Consider the following 6,876-nt stretch of genomic DNA (forward strand, 5'->3'; position numbering starts at 1 on the left):
TCTGTGAAAAGTATATAAACTCCAGCCTGTGAGAAGGTGGTCCCAAGTTGTAATAAATAGTATTCAAATATTCATCCTCTTTGTATCTAAATTTCAGGTGTTTCGTGTTTTACCCTACCTGGATTAAAGGTTAGATCTTCCTCTCTTCTTGTTACATAAAGAGCAACTACATCTCTTTTACACAAAATGCATATGTCAAACCTGGAGGAAATGTTCTTTTTTTTACCCAACATGCACTGTGTTCACACTAAACAGAGAGACATGACAGTGATTACAAGATTATGACAGAACAAGTGACATTATTGTCAAGGGAAAACCAAACAAATAACCACATATCCTGATGCTGAGGTTATGGAAAATAAGAGCAGCAGTAATGTGTCTATGATGGGTGCAGATAGAGTGTTCCATCCCTTCCCTCATCCTCCAGCTCCCCTTTGATACTCTATAAAAAGCAGTCAATTTGCAGCTGATTTCAGGGCCAGTAATGAGGACTAGGGTCAATGTGCTCCCTTGGCATCCTAGGTTAATTTCCTTTGGTAATACCGTATTTTCCTGCCACTTATGGTTCCATTACCACCAAGAGGGTCCTAGAGCTTGTTAGACTGGACTCTTGGAGTTGTTGGGTAAGGAATTGATTAATGTTCTGTCCTGGTTTTCCATAAGGGAACATGTGTGGAGACTTTTTTGGCTTGATTTCGTGGGATTTTTATGTTTGTTTAGATGTCCACAGCTTCATAAATTTGATTTGAAAGGTTGTCCATGTCACAAAGGTCTTTCATATGTAGCGATACTGAAGGTTTAATATACTCCAAATAGCTGTTAAAACATCTATAGAAATAGCTGTGTAGAGTATTTCCGCACTACTGATGGCTGGGGCACTATCATTTTAATCCTGACCGTCAGGCTTGGCATCAGTGTCTTCTGGAGAATCTATCTCTTACAAACTTTTGATCTAAGTCCAAAAGAGACCACTTTCCCATTCACTGTATATCCGTTAGCCTCCCCACTGATGGGCATTTTTGCTTAAACCAGTTGTTTTCAAACCTTTTCTGTCATGTCTTCATGTAGAGGCAGAAAATGAGGTCAGAGTAGATGACTGGACGCACAAAAAACAGAACTCCGACAGTGGAGACTGGGTTTGAGGTCATCCTACATGTTTGTAGGTTTAAGATACTAAAATCACACAACGGACACTTGGTTAAGGTTTGGTTAAGGTTGGGAAATGTACGTCCTTTTATAGTTTCCAAGCTGAACTGTCTATAAAAGCTCTGCAAAGCTAAATGTAGCTTTGCAGAGAATTCAATTATTGTTTAACTTTGACTGTGACCACATCTTTGTAGTGCAAGTCAAAGGTCAATCATCACCGAGGCAGTCATTGCCAGTGGACAGATGTCAACTACTCCCCCGAGGGCCACCAGCGGCCATCACTTTATCATCCCCTTTATCCCTCTCTATTCCCTCAACCACTTATACCTCATTCTCTTTATCACTCCATCACCACTCTTTCCTGCCTACTTTCTCTGGATCCATCCCCCTTATCCCTCAATCCATCTCCTTCATCCATCCATCCATCCCTCCCCAGCACTTGGCCCCTCTCAACCCTTCTCCCCTCCTTCTATACCAACTGCACCCCCTGCCCCCTTGATTTTCAGAGAACAGAAGCTAGCTTAGAGGGGGGAGAGTCGGGAAATCAATAAGGCATGATTTATTGATCACTAAAAATGATGCTGCTAATTAGCCCCCCAAAGGGACCTCAGCATTAAGCAGATGACAAAATGTCACCGCCCTCGTTCCACCCCACCCGGCCACCCCTCCAACAAAAAAAAAAAAAAAACCTGGCCACAAGCGCCCCTCTCTCCTCTCCCCTCCTCTTCCCCCAGCAGCTGAGCTGATATCTGGGATACTGGACTGAAGGATCCAGGCATGACAGTTAGATGGCAGTAAGTTTGACAGATTGTAGTCAATGGTATCTGCATGGTTTCCCTTTCATCTTTCATCTTTTTCTTTTTATTAGAACAAATTTCAGTTGGTTTTGTTGTTTCCCTTCTTACAGATTAAACAGCTTACACAAAGAGGTCAAGATCTGGGTAGTGAAGAACCAACTTAATAGGTTTAGTATGTTTCTCTTTGAGGATAAGTCTGACGGGAAGGGCACCTTGAGGGAGACGCATGCTACACCTACTGTATCTCCCAACTTGAAGCAGAGCAGCTAAAGATTGGATGCAGTTGCAGACGTGAAGGATGTAAAGGTTATGTATGTATGTATGTATGTATGTATGTATGGATGGACGGATGGATGGATGGACTTTCTTTTGTGCTGTAAAGCAGTCCATCAGTTTTCACACCAAATCTGAATCAAAGGTAGGCAACATATGACATCTGACAATTATGGCCCACTGTATGCAGCAAATGACCAGGTGTGCAAAGGTGCAAAAGCAGGCAGGCTTTGAAATCCTCTGTCAAACTCTCTTTTCATTTTGGCACAACTGCTTATGCTTCTGCACAGGGTGCAACACCAGAACTGCTTTTGGGTTTTTTATCCATGGATAAAGGAACCTCTGAGTAACCAAAAGCATCAGTATTTATCCTCTGAGGAACCGGAAGCACGATTATTTATCCTCTGAGGAACCTAAAGTATCAGTATTTATCCTCGGAGGGACCAAAAACATCATTATTTATCCTGTGAGGAACTAAAAGAATCAGTATTTATCCTCTGAGGAACCAAAAGCAAAAATCAAAAGCAGTTCCATAACAGTTTTCAACCATGTCCTCAATTTCACATGTTGACCATTTGTGCTCCATCCATATTCTAGGCTTTGCCCTAGTCGTGTTATTGTCATGGTCTTATTGCTTTTATAATTTCATTTTCTTTTTGTTTTGGTCTTTGTGTCTGTGAAGCTTCTCAGTTGTCCAGTTCATGATGTTTCTAAGTGCCGTACGAGTGCAGCTGGACTTTTGAAGATGTTTTATCCTGTCGGTCAGTTCTGATGGGGAGTCCCAGGAATTTAAACTGTGAGCTGTTAGGGTCACAGGAGTCATGGTGTGAATGGGTGTTAAGCTGCCTGGGGAGTGGCAGAGTGACAAAGTTTCTGTTTAGTGATGGGTTTTCCAGTTTGATGCATATGGTTTCTTTCACTCCTTTATCAAACCATCAGTCTTCTCTGTCCAAAATGTGCACATTGCTGTTATGCACGTTGCTATCTATGCAAGAGATTATGATCAGTCAGCGTCCGGGGGAATCTCAAAATCTCTCTAAAATCTCTCATAGGTTTTCAATTGCATTGAGTGCCTACAAATAGAGTACTATAGAGTGCCGCAGTTATTTTTGTAAGCCAACCCTGAAGTTACCATCACCCTGGTTCCCTCCACAAAAAGCCAATGGGATTTTTTCCATTATGTTTTGGATTATTACAGAAAATAAACAACAGTTTATAATAGTGAGTCACTAATGAACACCACTTGATGATGTTTGAAGCCTAAATACAATCAGCAGAAGTAAAAAGCTAATGTTAGGCTATAAACCAAATACACCACAGTCACATGACTTCAGTGTCAACACCACTAAACTTTGATTTAGCTCTGACCTCTTCTACAAAATTCTTTCCTCTGACAGAGTTAGTGACAGTTTGTATAAACACAACGAGGCTGTAAAAGTGGACTGGTGAGCAGATCGGTTTTCATGTTCAACGTGACGACATTTAACGTCAACCTCTGTAGTCTCATTTTGACACTTGTCAGCAATTGGCCTTTTTCAACGGATGTAAAAGCTTCAAGAAATCAGGACAGGGGTATTTACTGATGCATTTTGTATTGAGCTTGTGTTAACCACAGATCTTATTTCAGTCATCTAACTAAAAACACATTTAAAAAAACCCAGAAACTTCAGGATGAGGGAACAGGAAGTGCTAAAATACAACTTATTTCCAGGTTTTAGAACTCATCCCTGCAGCGCTCTATTGACTGTGAAGTGATTTACATCATTTTTATACATATGCGTATACAGTGTAAACAATTAGCCTGTATGGAAGCATCTGTATTTATTATGTTACTCCACTCGTTGATTCAGGTTTTGTTTTTCAGTTTGTCACCATCTGTATCTTGTAATACTGCAAACTTCATACTCCTACAAGCTAATATGGGGCGTTCACTTTTTCGGCAATAGCATTCATTCAAACTGATGATCAAAGACTGATTGCATTGCACCTGATAAAGAACTGTGTCAAAATGACATCATCAAAGCTGGAAACATCCTAAACATGTTGATAGTGTTGAGACTTATGCAGGTGATATTAAGATGCATATAGGTTAAGAGAGTCAACACTGTGGAAACAGTTTTTCTGACTAAACTCAATGTCAGGTTTGTTTGATGACTTTTACAGAAGGAGTTTTCCTTTGGAGTCTGAGTCCAGTCGGGCTTCATACTGTGACTTTGATAGTTGACTTTCATCACGGGGTTAGATAAGATACACACATTTCAATGCACATACCTTAAGCAGTGGAGTTTCTCTCCACCACCCCACTGTTCGTTGGACAATCCCTCATGTCCGACTGTGTGTGTCATTGGGAGGAAGGGAGGGGCTCAGGCAGGGCCCCAGGAGGGGTGACTGGACGCTTCATCACCCGACGGCCAACCTCTCACAATGATGCATGAAGCCCGGCAGGACATGGTGCACGGACCTTTGAGGCCAAAACACACCACACAACCACACAACTACACACACACACACACACACACACACACACACACACACACACACACACACACACACACACACACACACAGACAGACATACACCTAAGGCATAATGGGCACTTCATCCAGTGTCACATTCCCCAGCATTGGGGGGTTGGACTGTGGGCAGAAGCACTGGTTAACAGAGGAAGTAAAAAGCATTACAGTAACAACACAGTAACAAAGTTTATGGGGGCAATAAACACTCATTTAGATAAATATGAAATTAGATTTTATGGTTTGTGGAACTTTATCTTGTAGTATCCTGTCATGTGATATCCTCCGCTGTTGAGTAAATACATAATGACTTCTCCAATGACAGTACCTCTCACATGCTAAGCAAGTGCTCTACCATTTGAGCTAATTCTCCTGTGGGTTAGCATTTTATATGATGTGATCACAGCCAAGCATTGAGAAGAAAAAAAAAACTGGTGGCTGGTGCGTAAAGACTCATTGCTTTGCACACAATGCCTCTTCCTCAAGAAATTAGGTTTACTGGAGAATGCAGGCATTGATCCCACAACCTCTCACATGCTAAGCGAGTATTCTACCATGTAAGCTAAATCCTTGTGAACACACAAATTGTGTGACAGAGTATCAATGATGAAGAGAGCTTTTGGGGTAGAAACTGACATGGAAACATCAAAGACTAAAGCAATGACCAACCCAACGAGGATGGGATTTCGAACCCACGCGTGCAGAGCACAATGGATTAGCAGTCCATCGCCTTAACCATTCAGCCAGCTCGTCCTCTCATTAGTATAATTCAAAGGAAAGAGGTGGTTTGGGTAGTAAACCCAGTTAGCGTTTCCAGGCCACCATGGTTTTCACATAGGTACAGGAACATATAGGGGCTACACAGAGGTGACAACCTTTGGGAAGTGTCTAGGGATGGATGAGTCTCTTGTATTGCAGCTGGCTTTGTTGCACAGATGGCCAATGTAAATGTCACTGAGAGGTGGAGTGTGGTCCCATTGACCCGCTGAGCCGCCTTCACCACCTGCTGCAGGTTCCTCTGGTCCTCTGCTGTGCAGCTGCTGAAACACACAGTGCAGCAGTCGCTCAGGAGGATCTCAATCACGAGTCGGTAGAAGTTAACCAGCAGTTGTTGTTGGAGGTGTGACCCGTTTTACCTTCCTGAGGAAGTAAAGTCTGTGATGGGCCTTTCCAGCCAAGATGTAGACCCCTTGAAACTCGAAACATTCCACCCTCTCTACCTCCTCCCCTCGTATAGAGAAGACAGAGTGCTCAATGCGCCTGGATTTCCTGAAGTGTATCACCTTTTTATTTTGTTTTTGTGGTGTTGAGGTCCAGGTTATTGTGGGAAAGGATAAGAATCATAAACCGTTGTTTGTCACAGAGTTTATTTTCTGCAGTAATCCAAAAGCCAATGTGAAAATACCATTGTTTTTTTGTGGAAGGAACCAGGGTGATGTCACAAGACAAAATGGCACAGAAGGAAGGGGACACTAAGAATATGTACTCAGGAGGAGGGGAGACAATGAGACACAGGTGCAACACATTAGGGCAGGGCAAGTAGTCACACAGGAAGGAAACACATGAGGGCAGGAAGTAAAGGACCTGAAAACAAGACAAAGGTTAGTATCAAAATAAAACAGGAAGTACGAGACAAAGAACACTAGGAGAAACAAAAAGGTAACTTAACTATCATGACGCCGCGTGACAAGTACACTTATTTTCCCCATAATGTGAACCAATTTCATTTTCCTTTTTGTAATCCCTTTGATTTCTGCTGGCATCACCAACAGGCCACAGTTTTCACTTTTACACAGTAAAATGTATAAATCTCTTCATGGAGCACATTCACGCTCCCCCGATGATGATGAACCGTTCCATTTTGGATACTAGAGGGCTTCACTTCTGAACCCAGTCTGCAACAGTTCCATGGAAAACCTACTTAAACCTGATGGTTACAAATTAATTTGAAAAAAGGGACTCAAGGACAGTAAGACACAAACCAAATACACCTAAACTTGCTTTTGAACGCCCCCATTAAGGCCAGTGAACCACCAATTAATAAGAAGCCATAGGGAGAATGACAGATTTTTCTGCCTCTGTGCCGGTGAGAACCCAGAGCTGGAGGCATATTGTTTTTGGGTCCCATTCTCGTGGACTCAATATCT

At 42.3% G+C, this 6,876-nt stretch overlaps 1 non-coding gene across 1 annotated transcript; it reads right to left on the bottom strand.

The window, feature by feature from the left end:
* Positions 1-5,399: 5,399 nt before the first annotated feature.
* On the bottom strand, positions 5,400-5,482 carry trnas-gcu (transfer RNA serine (anticodon GCU)). Its single transcript has one exon. It is a non-coding gene; the product is annotated as a tRNA-Ser (tRNA).
* Positions 5,483-6,876: the final 1,394 nt, after the last annotated feature.

The sequence above is a fragment of the Seriola aureovittata genome, chromosome 13 (assembly GCF_021018895.1).
Source record: "Seriola aureovittata isolate HTS-2021-v1 ecotype China chromosome 13, ASM2101889v1, whole genome shotgun sequence".
In the NCBI taxonomy this organism is placed as follows: Eukaryota; Metazoa; Chordata; class Actinopteri; order Carangiformes; family Carangidae; genus Seriola; species Seriola aureovittata.